The sequence below is a fragment of the Micromys minutus genome (assembly GCF_963924665.1).
Source record: "Micromys minutus genome assembly, chromosome: 7".
Taxonomy (NCBI): Eukaryota; Metazoa; Chordata; class Mammalia; order Rodentia; family Muridae; genus Micromys; species Micromys minutus.
In genome coordinates this window covers 34571979-34591128 of record NC_137976.1, presented here as the reverse complement: position 1 = coordinate 34591128, position 19150 = coordinate 34571979, and the positions used below count along the sequence as shown (strand labels likewise).

The 19150-nt window shown below is 35.5% G+C and overlaps 1 protein-coding gene across 1 annotated transcript in view; it reads right to left on the bottom strand.

Moving 5' to 3' along the window:
- The window catches only part of EPHA6 (EPH receptor A6), a gene marked incomplete at both ends in the record, with an annotated part of 946557 nt that overhangs the window by 377463 nt on the left and 549944 nt on the right, over positions 1–19150 (bottom strand). The gene's annotated exons all lie outside the window — the stretch shown is intronic.

Here is a 19150-nt window from a genome sequence, read left to right as displayed (position 1 = left end):
TTCTTACTGAAACCTGGGATTTTATGATAGGTCTTTGGTGACAGGTTCTCTCTTATAGTTTATCTCTAAACATCTTTATTCTACACCTGTTCTAAAAACAATATTTTGGCATAGATCTTGCTGCTTTGACAAATGTTTGCTATCAGAAACTTTGAAGGTGATATTTTTCAGTTGCCTGTTTTCTATTTTTTTCTAAGAAATTTGTTGTAAGTCTTCCATTTCTTTGTCAATGGTTTCTTTCTATTGTCTTACTCATTTTAAAAGTATCATTCTTTTTCTATTTTTTTATAATCTGCAAATCTAATATAAATGTTACATGCATGAGCTCAGTTTGGATGTCATATGTATAGATTGCTTGCTGATACTTTGCTGCCATTATTCATATAAGCATTATAGGGCATTTATTCTTTCTACCTTTTCACCCTTAGAGAAAATATGGTGTTTTAATTGTACAATTTTATTGTCCTGTGTTTCACAAATCTTTATGTCTTCTGTGTTGCTTTACATGACTCTTGTTGCTGAACTGTTGGCTTGATTTTTAGATGCATACTCAAGTTCATATAATTTATAGTTTCTCCTTTTAATCAGCACATTCCAGTATTATTTTATTATAATGTATGGCGAATTCATGTATACATGTGTATGTGTGTATATATACTTTGGCAAAAGCACTATTCAGTGTTACAAGTTCCATTTTGCCAGATCATCCTGTTATTGCCTCTTTTCCCTCCATGATGCATTTACCCTTTTAAACATTTCACACATAGTTATTCTGTGTGTGATAGTTCAATGTAAATCTGTTTCAAATTTTTCATGCTTACTCAATCCTTTTTCCTTCATACTTTCAGCTTTTTAAAGTGATGTGTATGCCAGACCATTGTCTGTAGGGTATTTGAGTTCCTATTTGCTTCCATGTTGATAAGATGTAGAACTCACTTCAGCCATTCCTCCTTCATGGCCCCAAGTTCTTCTCTTCCACCATCAAGAGTACTCTCATAATAATAAGAAATCTTCTTTAACAGAACCAAGTTTACCAGACTGATAGCCATAATTTTCTATAAAAAGGTATGTGAATGTACATGCCTTTTTTTTGATTGATTCTAAACTACATACTATTGAAAAATAAAATTAATTGACAAAACTTATGAACATCAGATTATAGTTTTAAAAAAGATTTATAACAGTATATGTTGAAATAAGGATTCAAAACAGTAGAACAAGTAACAAGAGAACAAATCTAATTAATGACAAAGTGATAAACCTGGTAAATTCAATTTACCATTATTATGGTATTGGTGAATTTGAAGTCAAATGTAAGTCATGAAAATATGAAGATGCTTTAGAATCACAAAAGTCAAGGAATGTTTAATATATCAGTTATATTTTAGACTTATTAATAATACTTAAAATCAATAGCAATCTTAAACATGAATCCATAGTGAAATATTATTATACATTTAGATGTATATCTGTATATATTTAAGTAATAGGAGGAAGGAAGAAATGAGATCTTTGGTTTTCCTTATCTCATATGTCAGCCCCATTCATTCTTCCTTCCATTATCAAACTGCTACACCCTTTCTCTTCCTTATACTCTTCCTCCTGGCCTTGAGTTTTCAGACTTTCCTTTTCTTTATCTGAAATGCCTTTGTAGTGTTTTGCTATGGTTGTTAATATTAAATACCTCACTAAGTTGGATTGGTATCCAAGCCAAAAATGAAAATCTTCACCTCTTTAATTATTTAGTTTTATCCACAGATAATTTTTACTATAAAAACTCATTTCCCTTTAAATTCCAATAAAACTTTAGATTGCATAAGTGTCTTAGCTTTAATTTTCAAAGAATGATAGGCATGAGAGAAGAAATTCTGAGTCCACCATAGAGAACAAAGATGCACACAATTACAAAGCTCCTAATCTGGTAGTACATATAGCACCTTTTGGTTTCTTCCTTTGTCATTCCTTTAATTTTATTTACTTTTTTCTCTACCTGTAGAAAAAATCATTGCACTATAGTCCTTACTACTACTAATAAAATATGTATTTTTCATATTTCTGTATTTTTATGGTAATATTGATAAATAATGGCTCCAGAAACTCAAAATATATGGTGAAATTGAAAAATGTAAATTTATTTTGATATGAATTAGAAAATTACATTTTCCCTACTCAAAACATGAATTGATCTCAGAACAGAAGCTGTTGGTTACCTAATGGAACCTCATAAAATTGCAAAGCTTCTGTAAAGCAAAGGACATTGTTAACAGGACAAAACAGTAACCAAGAAACTGGGAAATTATCTTTGCTAATTCTACATCTGATAGAGGTCTAATATCTAATTTATACAAAGAACTCAAGAAGTTAGACTCCAGAGAATCAAATAACCCTATTAAAAATGATGACAGGGCTAAACAGAGAATTCTCAGCTAAGAAATATTAAATGGCCATGGAACACCCAAAGAAATGTTCAACATCCTAGTCCTTAGGGAAATACAAATCAAAACAACCCTGATATCCCACCTCAAACCAGTTAGAATGGCTAAGATCAAAAACTCAGGTGACAGCAGATGCTAGATTGGTTCTGGAGAAAGAGGAACATCCCTCCACTGTTGATGGGATTGCACGCTATTACAACCACTCTGGAAATCAGTCTGGCCATTCCTTAAAAATTGGACATAGCTATACATAAGGACACAGCTATAGATCTCCTGGGCATATACCCAAAAGATGGTCAAACATATAACAAGAACACATGCACCATTATGATCATAGCAGCCTTATTTATAATAGCCAGAAGTTGGAAAGAACCCCAATGTCTTTCAACATGAATGGATACAGAAAATGTGGATGATATATAGAGTGTCAGGAATTTGAACAGAGGTGTGTAGCCATGGGGAATTGGGCCAGCCACCAGAATGTCCCAGATTCCAGGAAAGCAGAGGCTTTTCTGACCCAAAGGTGATGAGATCAGTTGAAATGCTCAACAAAGGGGAGGGAGAACCTGTAGAGTCCTTATGCAGAAATTTGGCAAGGCCCTTGGTTGTGGTATGGGGCCACTCACCCATCTCTAAACTTTTAACCCAGAATAGCTCCTGTCTAAAGAAAATATGGGGACAAACTGTAGAGCAGAGACTGACGGAAATGCCATCCAGAGACTTCCCTACCTGGGGATCCAGACACTATTGGTGATTCCCAGAAGTATTTGCTGACAGGAGCCTGTAATAGCTGTTACCTGAGAGGCTCGGCCAGAGCTGGACAAATACAGATGCAGATGCTCACAGCCATCCATTGACTGAATATTAGGACCCCAATGAAGGAGGAGTTGGAGAAAGGAGTGAAAGAGCTGAGGAAGTTTGCAATTCTATAGAAAGAGTAACAATATCAACCAACCAGACCTCCCTCCCAAATCCCCAGAGCTTCCACCAAAGAGTAAGCATGGAGGGAACCATGGCCCCAACTGCATTTATAGCATAGAATGACATTGTCTGACATCAATAAGAGGAGAGTCCCTTTGTCTTGTGAAGACTTGATGTCCCACTGTAGGGAAATGTAAGGGTGGTGAGGTGAAAGTGGGTTTGTGGGAAGGGAGACACCCTCATAGAAGCAGGAGAGAAAGGATGGAAAAGGGGGTTTAGAGGCAAAGCCTGGAAAGGGGATATCATTTGAAATGCAAATACATAAAATATACAATAAAAAACTTTGAACTGAAAAATTGAAAAGCTTCAAGATTATGGCTACTGAGTACATCTGAAGAAAATAACTCATTCTAACTTCTAAGAATGCTGAATATAGGTATATTCCTGAAACAATTTTCCTCAAGGGTCTTAGATAATGTATCACATGCACTTTGTGAATGATCATTTGACTTAAAAAGGGACAGAAGGACAGAAATCAGACTGTTTACATGGTTGTGATTCAAAGCACCCATTTTGTAATATAAGCAAATGACTTAAAACATTCTTCACAAGACCCAGAATTCATTTGCTATATAAATTCCTTGCTATATAAAAATTCCAAAAAGAAGAAAAATACTTTTTACATATGAATTTTATCAAAGCCTTGTATTTACCATAAAGAATATACATAGAGAAGTTACTAGCCACCCTACAGTATCCATTCAGGTTAGTGTCTCTTTCTTCACAACTGCATATTCTGTCCTCACCATGAATTGCTTTGTTATAGTTTTTTGCCACATCATGATGTCTTCCTGCAGTTCACATTTGCCTCCTTTTAGACAGTTTTGCCAGTGTAGGTGTTAAAGGATAGGACAGAATGATTAAAAAGCACCCCACTTCTGGAGACTAATTAATATTGGATGATTATAATTGGACATTCATCAACTGAGATTAAGAAAATAATGTTAAGAAAAGTGCAGGGAAGTGAAATAAAAACTGTTCTTGGCAAATACAGCTGCTCAAACTGGTTAGTTTCTATTATACATAGAACTGCTAATGACTTTTCAACTTATTATTTTCACTGAAAATTGTCAGTGGTGTAAAATCATCATACTATGTTTCTATGACAAGTGACATTAATGGTAGAGGACTCGATAACTTTTACTTTTTTTTTTTTTTTTGTTAAATAAAAGCCAATCAGATGACAGCTTTATCCATAGTGGCCCTTCATTTCTGCAAGGCACATAATCAGGAAATGTTCTCCAGGCCATTTTAATATACAAAAGCTTAGAAATCCCCTCTAAATAATTGAAGGTAACCATTAGGAGCATAGCCAATCAGTTTCTTAATGGAGAGGTCATGAGAGACACTAGGAATATAACTTCTTTGAGAAGTCCAAGGAACATTTGGTGGTTTATAATTGATTTTTCTGGGCAGATCTCCCTTTTTTTTTTCAAATAGTAATTATATGAGCATCATTAATAATGTCTGTTGCCAGGGACTTAGTTTTACTCTTCAACACAAAAATTATATTTGGCCAAAGAAACTTCACAATTATCTCTACTTATTTGAGATAGGGTACAGATTTAGGTTTTTTCCTCCTCATTTGAGAATCTAAGATACTTAAGCTTCCCACTAAGGAATGTGGATAATAACAGCAGAGCTGGGAAATGAAAAACTTACTACACACTACTCACTATGTGGGAAGGCTGAACTAGTTTTGCTTTAATAGTTTAACTCCCAGAGCATTTCCTTGTAATTATTTTTTTCTGAAGAATTTGAAGGTCTGATGCATCTTTTGAAGATGTTAAGTACCTCTCTAAATTAGAAAAGTAAGGCATTTCCTAAAGGAAATTTTTTTTATAAAGGTGTGTGCTGATTAACAATGAGAAAAGAGGAAGCACATATTACAGGGTTCAGAAAGCTGGTAGTGGAAGCAACACAGGCCTTTGTGTTGAGTAGTTTTTTAAAGATGCATTCAATTTGTATATGATCTCAAAGCTGGCAAGTTTGCAATGCAGGTTATGCATATGCGTACACACACATACATGCATACATACATATATACATACATACATAAAGATACATGTCAACAGGTATATGTATATAACAATGATGAAGAAAATAATGCTATCAACTTGAAAGTCAGGGAACATGGAGGGGTAAAGGGAGAGTAGCTGTAGCTGAGAGAGGCTAGAGGTCAAAAATGAAAGGGCAAAGTTATAAATTGTTAATTGTATTTTAATTAAAGATATATTATATTTATGTATATCAAATAAAGCTGGACTGGCCTAGATAACAACATTTTGGTAAATGATTTCTTGTCAAACACACGCACACATATTTATTTATAGAGAGCAAAAAAGAACAAGAGACAGAGAGAGAGAGAGAGAGAGAGAGACAGAGACAGGGACAGAGACAGAGAGACAGGGGGATCTAAAAGCAGACAGGCAGACAAACATAAGAAGAGTGAGAGCAAAGATTTAAGTACCTAAATGTTTTTTATTATCTCTTTTTTCTCTTATCATTCTTATCTCTACACATCTGTCTTCTTCTCTCTCATAGACAAATATGTAGATTCATGCTCTGGTCTTTTGACTAATATTTCCATATGATGGTTTGACACATTGATCTACCAATGTCTCCATATTCAAGTGTATAACAAATCATTTACTATAACTGGGGATGACCTGCTAAACTATCAAATGCATTATTTTAAATGATTCTGAAAATATATATAGGCATATCTAACTACATTTAGGCACTTATTCATCATTTATATAATATTAATAATATAATATAATATTGTTCTATGCATGTTTATCTGTGAACAATTATTCAGAGAGAAGAGTCCCACTACAAAGTCAGCTTGAACCATGTTTAAAAATAGAGTATTTTTTTATGGAATTCAGTATCCTTTTATCATTAAAATATATTAAGGTTTTACAAGGCAACATGAATCTTTATAGTTGAAAATGTGACCCAAATACAAGAATTTTCTGCTTCACTTTTACAAAATGTAGTATTATGGATATTTTAGATTGAAATTTTATTTGGGTTGTTTATTTCACTTATTATTTTATATACTGAACTCATCCTACATGTGTTATTTAAATAGCATGACTCAGTAGTTAGAACTAAAATGTTCTCTCTTACAGGTAATGTTAAAGTGGATTAACAGAGAAATTTTGAGAAGATGGTCTTACCACTGAAATCCTTTAAAATTTAAAGAAAATCATGAGTACATAGCATTTTCTTTATTTACAAGTCATACTGAAGGACCACATATTATACCCTTAAGCCTGATATAGTAGATGACATCTAAGACCCCAAGATCCTCAACTGTGATATTCACACACATATGTAATCACCTTTCCTATTTATACCTCAATTAGCCTCCATGATGAAGCTTAATGGCACTGTAGTCATTGTCTTTTGAATTTATGCCATCAAATGTGGACAGAACTACACTGGAATCTGATGAGGATTTCTACTGACACTCACTGACATGAGCCTGAATTAAAATTTCTAGCCTCTGAGTCTTTATATAGCCTATGGAATCTTCAGTCAGCATCATCCGGTTCAGCTACTTGTGGATCCCTGATCCTCATATATTCCATGAGATAGACAATGCTGTCCTAAACAGCTAAGTTTCTGATAATAGATTATGCAAGATTGGGAAAGTAATACAGTATATTTGGAAACAAGACAAATGTTTAGTATATTTTCTTATAAGGTTAGCTTATGGAATCACATCATTAATTTTCAGAATGAAGTTTGAAGAGCACTGGCTTTACATTCAAGAGATTTGCACCACATATGTTTCTACTATTTTGTGTTTACCATACACATGCATGCATGCACATATGAGCATACATGGGGACACATGCTCATGTTAGTGGTATTTTTATATGATTCTGAGAAGGTTCTCAGGCTCTTGATTCAGGGATCTCTTTTGTAAAGAAAATACTTTATTATATTCTAAATTTTGACCATTTCTAAGATGTCTGTACTTTTATGGATCATTAATAGGTGGGCCAGGCAGATTACAGTGATGGAGAGGGGAGGAAAGATTTTGCCTGTTTCACATGCTTTGCACATCTCCCATTGGAGGACACAGATGAAGAGAAAGAAAGGGAACACTTAGCAAAAATTATACTAACATTTGTCAAAAATAACATTACATGTCTTAAACTGTTCTTCTAGGTTAAACACTTAAAAGGTGTGATGTTGCACACCTTTAAAACCAGAACTCTGGAGTCAGAGGCAGGTGGGTCTCTACATTCAAGATAAACAACCCAACTCATCCCCCCAAAGCCCCAAATACTTGAAGAGTAAAGATCCTGATTCACAACATAATCCATGTTATTATCAGGATATTTAATCTACAGGTGCAAATAATGAAATTATTTTTCATTTTTATGTTTATGATGTTAAACATTTATGTATATATAATTTGTGGAAAATTTTGCCTTATCTAAATGTCAACTGTTTGTTATTTTAAATGTTATTAATTCATATTTTAATGAAGTGATTGTTGATTTAAAATTGGAATGCCATCACATGTATTAAAGAACATGTTAAAACTCCATTATTGAAAAGAATATCAGGCTATAGGATGAATTGGTTATTTAATGTCTGTCTGGCTATTATACAGTTTACAGATCAGTGACTCTCTTTATATGCATAAGGTTAGATTCCACATCATCCAACAACAGCAATAAATATCTTAATGATTCTGCTGGTAGCTTGAGTAAGCAGCATTCTGTGTGAGCAATAAAAATGTAGCATCCCTGGGGGAACTGTAATCAAGCAGGTGTTGATATTTATACTAATACCAATATTGGACAATTATGAATACTATGTATACTGCGTATAGACATAATGGGCAGTAAATGAAAAGATGCATACTTATAACTTTAATTTAGTTCACTCTACATGAATAACTGATACTGTTACCATAATGTCTTTTCCTAACAGGTGAGGAATTTAAGGTTTGGGAAACAAAAACTATTGTCACCTGGCAAATCAGAATTTCAGGCAAGGTCTGTGTGATTAAGGAATAACTATCTTTGATTCCCAAGGAATTAAAAAGATACTTAAATATCCATTTTATTTTGGATGACAGAAATTGAAGCAAAACAGTTTAAAAGCTTATGTAATGTGTGCAAGTATAGGTTACTGAACTATCTAGTTAAATTTTCAATTGATTTGTAATTTGACATCATAGTGTCTTTTCTTTACATGTTTCAAGTGCTTTATTTCATAAATGTCAATGTAAATAAAAGGAAGGTCAAATAGTAAATGAAATGCAAAAGGAAAGAAGAGTAAAATGTGGATGCTTCAGTCCTACTCAGAAGGGGGAAGGAAATAATCACAGGAAATAGAGAAAAGGTGGGATCTGGGAGGATAGAGGAGAGGAGGGAAACTTTGGGCAAGATCATGTGTGGGAGGAGGCTGCGAGAAGTACAGAAAGTCAGAAAATTGAAGGAAGGCGTGTAGCAGTGGGGGAGGAGGTACAGGAGTAGTCATAGAAAGTCCCAGATGCTAGACACCCAAGAGGCTCCCAGGACCCAACAGGGATGACATTAGCTGAAATAACCAACAAAGGGGAGATAGAACTTGTAGAGACCATACAAAATGGATAGGCATTGCCCCCAGTTGAAGGATGGGGCCACTCACCCCATCTCAAAAAATTAATCTAGAATTGCTCCTGTTAAAAGAAAATGCAGGGACAAAGAGTGAAACAGAGATAGAAGGAAAAGCCATCCAGAGACTGCCCCACCTAGGAATCCAACCCATTTGCAGACACTATTACTGATGCTAAGAAGTACTTGCTAACAGGAGCATGGTATAGTTGTCCCTGAGAGGCTATGCCATAGCCTGACCAATACAGATATAGATGCATGCAGACAATTATCAGACATCAATGGAGGAGTTAGAGAAAGGACTGAAGGAGCAGAAGAGGTTAGCAACCCCACAGGAAGAACAACAATATCAACCAACCAGACTCTCCTCAAAGACCCCCAAGACTAAACCACCAACCAAAAAGTACACATGGGAGTATCCATGGCTCCAGCTGTGTAGGATGGCCTTATCTGGCATCAGTGGGAAGGGAGACTCTTACTCCTGTGGAGGCTCAATGCCCTAGGGTAGGGAAATGCTAGGGCACTGAGGCAGAAGAAGGTGGGTTGGTGGGGGAGCGGCCTCATAGAAGCAGAGAGGATGGGGGAGGAGATAGGTTGGAGAGTGGGTGTGGCAGCAGTCCAAAGATGGCTCTTGGGACTCCGGCCTAGTCTTGTGACTAGTACCTGACTTCCTCCTGCCCCTGAGATTAGCCACTCCCACCGTGTGAGCTGCGCAGGTGCACCCATGATGCAAGATCAGGCCAGATGATGAGGATCTATGAACTGCAGTTACACAACATGAACTGAGGAGGTGGAGTTGAGAGAGGATAAAAGGGACTGCGCTTGGGGGCTGGGGAGAGAGAAAGAGAAACAGAAAGAGACAGAAAACAGACAGAAAGATTTTCACTTGCATGCTGTAAAATTCCTGAATAAATCGATTTGAGAAGAACGCTGTGTTGACGCCCCTTTTCTGCTGGTCGGAGACAGTAGCGACAGATAGAGGCTTTAACTTGGAAGGGGGATAACATTTGAAATCTAAATAAATAAAATAACCAATTAAATAAATAAAAATAGTTTCTAAAAGCAATGGTGAGATAGTGTTTTGGCTTTTGATTTTAAATCTAGAATGACTGCCCAAAATTTGTATCATGATTGTGTATGCACAGTCTCTAGCTATAATGAAATAGTACCCATGTCTCTTCAGTGTCTGTCCTGCTGTGTTCACATTGTGCAGATGCTGCTGAGGCTACTGTTCTAGCATCAGACACAACCTTTTCACCAGGAGAATCTCTTTTCTAGGCACAGCAGGGACTCTCGGGAGCACCAAGCCAGATAGGATTCCATGGAGAGTGTGATGTTTGCAACACAACACAGAAGTTAGATATGGAATTGCTGTAATGAGTGTTTCCATCAGGCCTTCCCTTGACGTTTATTTTCTTTCAGGTAATGTTATTTTAATTGGTACCAAATGTTCATATCCAATTTCTCCGCAGTGGACCTTGCAACAAATAATATATAAGGGAAAAGAACATCAAGTCAGCTTAAGAATTATGATGTTATTTATAGTTTTATCTGAAACTGACTTGTAACCCATTTATCACTCTTTGCTTTATGTCTGATGCTATACTAATTTTGTAACAGCCATAGTGGTCCTGGCCACCTACTACAGCCACACAATTTAGTATTTATTCCCAGAGGATTATGATGATTTCCTCTTTATCCACACTTAACAGAATGTAGTAACAGAGACACAGGTTCTCTAGAGAAAAACAACTTCAAAAATGGTGCATACACCAGTATCTCTGGCATTCATGTACGAAATAAAAATGCAAAATCTCATCCTATTATCACACACTTATCTGCCCAACCATATGAATCATATTCTGCATTTGAATGGATAAGGTTTTCTATTTCATCTTGATACATTGTTGCTATTCTTAAATCCTTGTACAATACATCACTTGGTTTAAATGCAAGCTTACATTATTAAGGTCCACAAAGAAATGAATGAGTTAGGTAGCTAGAAGGGACAGATGATGTAGAAAAAAAGGATTGTGCTTCTTTACCTAAGTAATAGATGGGGTAACAGTAACTTTCTTAGAAATAGGAAAAGTTTTATCAGACTGAAAAAAAAAAATGAAAGAAAATCCCCAAAGTGGTAAATATGCATAATTTAAAAGAGATTTTAAATGTTGATCATTAATACATGAATTTCTTTATTTCATTTTACAAAAGTTATGATATATATTCACTGATTATATATCTTTAAAAAGCATTTTTTAATTTTTTGTGTTTTATATTTCCCCAATGATCATGTGTGTAAAGATTTACCTAGAGAAAATAAGATGAACAGAAAGAAAGATACAGGCATTGTGTGGAGTGTGATGCTGGACTGTATGTGTCTTTCATAACAGACCCAAGACCCTGCCTTCAAAGTGATGTCAAGTCCCTCCTGACTAGTACAAAGATAGCTCCAATAATGAACATTTTTCTGCAAATCTTTTCACCTCTTCATAATACTGTTCTCAGGATCACAAACTTATATGTTTTTAATTAATGCTCCTAGAAAGCTGTTTCTCTGGATGAGAGGACCGTTACTTTCTTATAATACATTTGCAGATGGTTATTGGTCTGGGTATGAGAAATGTTTCCTTTCTCACGGTGAGGTTTCCTAAACAGAGTCAAAAACCTGCTGACAGATCAAAACTAACAAGAGCACTTTATGGAAATAATTTCCCAGTCAGTGCCATTAAATATCGAATGTAAGAATAATGAACTGTTGTAGGGGATTCATGTTGGCAAGAGGAGCTACCAGGTGGCAATTAGTGAGACAGTATAACACCCTGGTGACATAGGCATCTTTTATTACTGCCATTTTTATGGATGCAAAAGGGCAACAGAGAGTCATCATCCTTTGGCCTCAGGGAAGCTACACAATCAGCATCAGCAGAAGTCTGGATGTTCTGAGTGTCTACTGTGGTGCAGGAGATCCTGACCAGCCACTCCAGCCATCTGCTCCATGTGATGAAGCTAATCAGTCTCCTTGTGACGTGGTTTTTCCCTTGTAAAAGATACAGAGTTTGGTCATAAAGCAGGCATCTATATTAGCTCTATACCACAAAGACTCATGGAAGATTGTAGAAGAGGAGGAAAGAGTAAAAGCTAGTGGACTGAGTGAGAGCTATAAAATGCTGGCTTCTGGACACAACATAGCTATCATAATCCGGAACTCACAGCATCTGAACAAAAACACACAAAATTAAGCCAGCTAAAACACTGGCATTGTAAGAATAGATAATTTTTAAAAAGATAGAAATTATAACAATTACTTCAAATGGTTGTTAAGAGGTTTAGTTATTACATACAACCAAGCACTTCAAAGTACCTGGTATGTAACTGATCAGCATTTATTGTCCATTAACTATTCATTACCTGCCTGTCTCTGTGGTGGAGATATAACAATAAAAAAGAAATACCTTCTCTCTCATACATTCAGTTTCATTATCAACAGGACCTTATCTACACCTATGGGCATTAATGTATGAGTTTTATGAACATACAAAAGCAGACATCTATTCATACACACACACACACACACACACACACACACACACACACACATACACACACACACACACAATCTCTCTTTCTTTCATCTGTTAGATGCTATTTTACAGTAAGCAAATGTTTCTCAATTTCTAATAAATTAGTTCTAAATGAAAAGACACTTTTTCCAATTTTGCTATAATATGACTGAAAACAATTAAGCCCTATCTGTCTATCACTGAATGAAGTTGAGGGATATAAAGAAAATGATCTAAAACCTCATAAATGACTTAGGATCTTCAGGTAAACATAGATTACTCTAGGCTATTTTTGACAGGTACTGATTTTAAGGTATATTCTGACCACTTATTTGGTGAAATAATAACCTCAGACACCTAGTAATAGGATGCCATGCCTGAGGAAAATTATTATGTCATGCAGGTAGGGGGCCTCATAGTGACAATTGTGTTCTTATTACTGAGAGCTTCTTTGTCCCTCTATGATGCGAGGACGTGGGAAAATGACTGTCTATGGAGCAGAGAACAAGTCCCATGATATACTAAGTCTGCAAATCATGGACTTCAGTTTCCAAAAATTAACAAATTATATTTCAGTACTTCATAGCCATACAGTCGATGGCACTGATTATAACAGCTCAAATGTGCTGAGAGAAGGAAGAGCACACATGGAAGGAAAAAGTATCTTGGGCAGAAGATCAAGGAAAAGAGAGGAGAAAGGGGAGAGGGAGAAACAGGTGTGTGTTGGGTGATGGGTAGAAGTTAGTATATGACAGCTAATGTGAGCAAAGCAGGTAAAGTTAGAAGGAAAGACAACAGAAGGATACTTTCCATTTTTCTTCCATTCTTAGGTTATGGCATATCCTCCCTCTGCAAGCTGCAGCATTCAGGTATCATCTTAGAAGTATTGACTAGGTCCCTAGAATTTTGACATAGTTATATAAAAGCAATGAGGAAAAATACATCAAACATGGGAATAAATACAGATGAAGTAATTTTATGACAGCTAGATGGGGAACAAATTTTGACAGCCAGTCAAGGAGAAGACATAGATTGTTGTAAGTAGAACATTAAGGGAGATTGAGTGGGTGCACAGAAACAGATGATAAGAAAGGTTTGAAGGCTCCAAGGGATTAATGAGGCAGTTGTGTTCTGAACTGGGGTAGGACTGTAGACGGAAAGCCCATTCTGATAAAGTAATAGAAGAAAAAAAGTGGAAGAATGTATTGGAAACGGAAGGAAAGGCCATTCTTATTATAAAGTAGCAAAGAACTGGGCTGAGTTATGTTCATGCCCATGGCATGTAGAAAGTAAAATTTAAGAACCGATGAATGTGAATATTTGGTGCAAGAAATATATGAGCTATAAAACTTTAGGCTGCTTTGTGGCTTCTCCTAGCTACATATTTTAAGTTCATATAAAGAAATGATATAAAAGTAGAATTTAAGGACTTGAAGGATTTTCAGCCTGGTCACATAGTAAAGAATGAGAAGCATTTCAGCAGATAAAATTAAGGGTATAGTCAAGCTGGTGGCCATCTACTGGGAGGATTGTATGAAGAGAATGAGAGCAGAAGCTATACCTTGGGACAATGGGATCTGACCCCAAAGGCAGATAGAAGATACCAGCACCCACTTCTGTCTCAGTATTAGGGCATAAATATATAGAAAGGAAGCAAATCAAGTAAGAGACATCAAGCATCCTCATGATACCGTGGATTAGTTAGATGCCCAGGACATCTTCAAGTCTTTTTACTTTTTGTTTGTGTAAATTCTTAGAACTAAATCTCAAACTCTCTCATTTATAGAAATACATTTTTAGCTTGTATAAATTGTTTGGCTTCAGTCATTTGTTACAGCAGCATACAATGAATCGTTGGTTTGCTATAGAATAAGGACTGTGATCTTTTGTGACTTGTAATATTGATGTTGCATCATTTTCAGATGAAGGTTGAAATGAATGGAGCAGACAGTATCAAGGTAATATCAGTAGGCACTCACCATAGATCCTAACTCTGGATGGAAGAGAAATCAAAACAAAGTAAAAAAAAAGTGAACTTTGATAGTTTCTATATTTTTTTATATTTCTGTTTAATATTATATTTTTATATTCTATGTTTTTATATTCTATATTTTTATATAGTTTCTATATTTTACTCTCAGTATGCAAATACATTCACACACATGTGTGCATGCAAAAACACCCATGCACACACAGAAGAAGAGATATTGACACTTATATTTACAATCTATGCATGTATTTATGTAATTATCTATCCTATCCTGTCTGTCTGTCTATCTATCTATCTATCTATCTATCTATCTATCTATCTATCTATCTATCTATCTATCTAATGTATCTAATCTATCTATCATTTTTCTGTGGACAAGAGAGAAAAGTCAGATATAGCCACATCTCGATGTTTTGTTTTAGAATTTAAAAATATTCCAACTATAAGACATTACCTTTACCAGCTTATATTTCATAGCTCAACCAGAACAGCAAATTGAAAGATAAAAATTAAGAACCAAAGCTGCAGGTGTAGTTCCACATCATGTTTCTTACATAATCTATGTGTCTGCAATTTTGACACCCCTAATATAGCAAGAGGCTATTTATGAAGTAAAAGTTAAGTTTTGAGATTCTGTCAATCTTTGGACCCGGAGGCAAGTGTTTTCTTCTAAGTTACATTTTGTGAGAAAGGATGCTGAAAAGAATTGCCTGTTGTTTTATTTCAGGTACTTGTGGATAATTTGCATTCCAAGCAGCTTCTTTCCTGATTTACCAAAGGATCTATTGTAAGCAACCAGAATTTCACAGAACAGCCTAATCTCTGTGAAAATGGTGGAAATGCTGCTGTTCTATGGATCAATTATCGATATCAAGACAGAAAATGAAAGATAATGTGTCATCTAAATGTCCAGGCACTGGTACTAAAACCTAAAGAGACCCTGGATGACAACAAAGAGCCATGGATATGTTTTCCAACAGGCTTTTTTGTTTTGTTTGGTTTGGTTTGGTTTGGTTTTGTCTGTGTTCTAACAGATCACCTGAAATCTCAACTTCTGACTCTTCCCTTTTTTTTGTTTTTAATGGTTTAAATCTGCAACATTCTTTATGAATCTAAGCTTGCATAACTGTAGCCACCAAGAGAGATCAAGAGCTGTTTCTACTTTTATTTCTAGCCACATCGATGGATGCTTCTACTACACTTTAACTGCAACCACCTAAGACACCACCTTCTTTGTCTGCAGAGAACGCGCTCTTTGGCTCTCTGAGAAGTCATTCTTGATTGACATCTTCCTCCTCTACTCTCCTGCTCTCAACCTCCATTTTCCTAGAAACTATCTCCATTTAATCATTTGTACAAATCTTTGCCTCAGCTACATATTTTTACTTACATAATGACCAATAACAAATACTCTATTTATGGCCCGTGCATTTGTCTATTCACATCTATGCACATTTCTACAATCCTCTTTGTTTTTTTCATTTTTATTAGTTATTTTATTCATTTATGTTTCGAATGTTATCCCCCTTCCCAGTTTCCTCTCCACAAGCCTCCTATCCTCTCCTCCCTCCCCTCTGGCTCTCAGAGTGTATTTATTCCCCACCCACCCACCCACCCACTCCTGCCTCAGTGCCCTAGCATTCCCCTATCCTGCGTCTTGGATCCTCCACAGGACAAAGGGGCTCCACTCCTAATGATACCTACTGCTAAGGCAATCCTAGGCTACTATCCAGGGGAAGCCATGGGTCCCCTCCAGGTGTATTCTTTGGTTGGTGGTTTAGTTTAGTCCTTGGGAGCTTTGGGGTCTGGTTGGTTGATATTGTTTTTCTTCCTATAGGGTTGCAAACCCCTTAAGCCCCTACATTCTTTGCCCTACCTTCTACATTGGGGTCCCCATGATGATGTCTAGCTGCATGTAGATGTCTCAGTGGTTTAGAGCACGTTTTCTTCTTGCAGAGGACCTGGGTTCAGTTACCATCATTGTCTTTCTTTCTATCCCTCTGTACAACCTGTCCAAATTTCTGGGTCATTTTACCAGTAACAAACAATTGCAACAGACTTGGGTGTCTATTCTTCTGAATTATCTCATCTACATGTGTTTTTCCTCAAAAATGCACAAGTATCAGGGAGTACTTGTATTTTAAAAAGGGACTACTTTTGATTTTCAAAAACTAAATAGTATGAAAACTAATGAACTATGAAATGATACAACAACTAATGGAAAATATTATTTTAAAAGATTCTATGGTAAGTGTTCCTATTTAATATTTAAAAATTATTTTCTCAAGATAAAATCTATATTACAGGTACAGATGTATAAAATATAATTTGTGATGGAGAAAATAACATATCAGTCATTTTGTTTTATTTGCAAGATTGTGATATTTTCAGCATTTTTAATTCTTTGACTACAAATTTGAATTTATGAAAATAAAAAAGCCTATCACATGCCCATGCTGTTCTCCCATTCTGCTGTTCTGTTAATTCTACTAAAGGCTAAGAATAATTTCCTAAGGTTTATGTAATTGGTTTTTATAAAATACAGATTTGGTGTGTTTTAGCTTTAGATCTGTTTATAATTAATCTTTACAACCACAAGAAAGTTTGTATAGTCATTTCCACTTTAGGAAATGTGACTTTTAAATAAAAGAGATGTATTGATGTTTCTTCCTTGCCAGAAGCATAAGAAACATAATCAGAACATGATTTAGAAATCCGTGACTCCAGCTACATGTTTAATCTATTATCTCTGGGTCATTAGCATATTCTATAAAACAAATACTTAAAAAATATTTTCTAAGGAAAACAATAAGGCCCAGTAAAAGTCAATATAGAGGTCTTGTTAATTACTGTAATTTAGAACAAGGGGTTTTAAAATTTTAAATGACATGAACATACCTCTTTTTATACTGATTATGCCTTATGTTTATTTGGAAATATTGCAGATTATATCCAAACTTAAATCTATAAAGGGCAAATGACCATAAAAAGAGCCAGTGATTTTTCTCTCTGTGAAATAAAACACAGAATACTTTTCCAAAACAGAAATTTTTTGATTGTTATATACATAATATATATATATATATATATATATATATATATATATATATGCATGTTGCATTTTGTTTAAGCAAGTATTATGAGTATATGATGATCTGCTTCAAATACTGGGACACACACACACACACACATACCACACACACACAAACATACAGATAAACTTTCTTTGAGCTGATGAGACAGGCTATAACATTTGCAAGGCTAGCCCATGCATATACACTGTCTTTCTCTGGATCCAAACCACATTTCCTCAGCTGTAAATTTAGCACCATTTCTACTCATATCTTGGATTTCTTTAGGGAAGACTTAAATGTGTTATTCCCCCACATCAGATTAGAAAATAATATCTTACTATGTACTGCTTTGGAACCAGTGGACATCTGTGGTAAAAGAGCAAGTGTAGGTAACTACTTTATCTTCCAAAGTCTAGATATTCAATTCTTCCACTGAACATCTTTAACCACAGAAACAAAAATGATTATCACAGAAAATGAGACTGAACATGTGTAGTCCTAAGGAACCTTGACATAAGCCAGAGTCTCATCTTTCTATCCATCCATTTCTTCTGTAATCCATTCTGAAATTATCTCTGTCTACTGTTTTTCCTCTTATTATGAATAAAGGGCTTAAGTTCCAAACATTGGGGTAGTCTTTTAGTTACATAAACACTGTGGCCCCTATACACACATGCCCTTTAACAAATCTATATTTCTTTTTGCCTGAAAATCTTTGATCAGCTATTTCAGCAGATATAGCTGCAAACCATGAGTAAGAAAGTTTATATATCTCTTTGTTCTGATAAACTCAATAAGTCATATTGCCTATATTAACTGCAGAATATTATATACAAATTTTAACTTAATTAACAGAATAATTTTGGGACTGCAGAGATCACTCAGTGGTCAAGAACACTTGTTATTCTTGCAGAGACCAAGGTTCAAATCCTATCAGCTGCATGGTGACTCACAACCATCTATAACTCCAGTTCCAAGGAATCAATGACCTCTTCTGACCTCCACAGGCAAGGGACACATATATTGTGCTCATACATATATTTAGTCCAAACATTTAACATATAAAAATAAATAAATATGTTTAAACATAGTCCTGTCTTTTTGTAAGAGTAGTACAATGAACATATGAGAAAGACCATGCAATAGCCATGTCAAAAATGTCATTATGGTAAACAATGTGGGGAGAGAATAACACAATGAAGAATTTAATGAATGAAAGGATGTAGATGATTTAGAAAACAACAATATCAACCAGCCAGAGCCCATCCCCCAGAGCTCCCAAGGACTAAACCACCAACCAGAGTACAAATGGAGGACCTATGACTCCAGCCATATATGTACCAGAGAATGGCCTCATTTGGACATCAACGAGGAAGGGGAGGGGGCTTGGCTTGGTCCTATGAAAGCTCAATGCCACAGTGTAAGGGGATGCTAGAACTGTGAGGCAGGAGTGGGTGGGTGGGTAGATGTTGTGAGGACA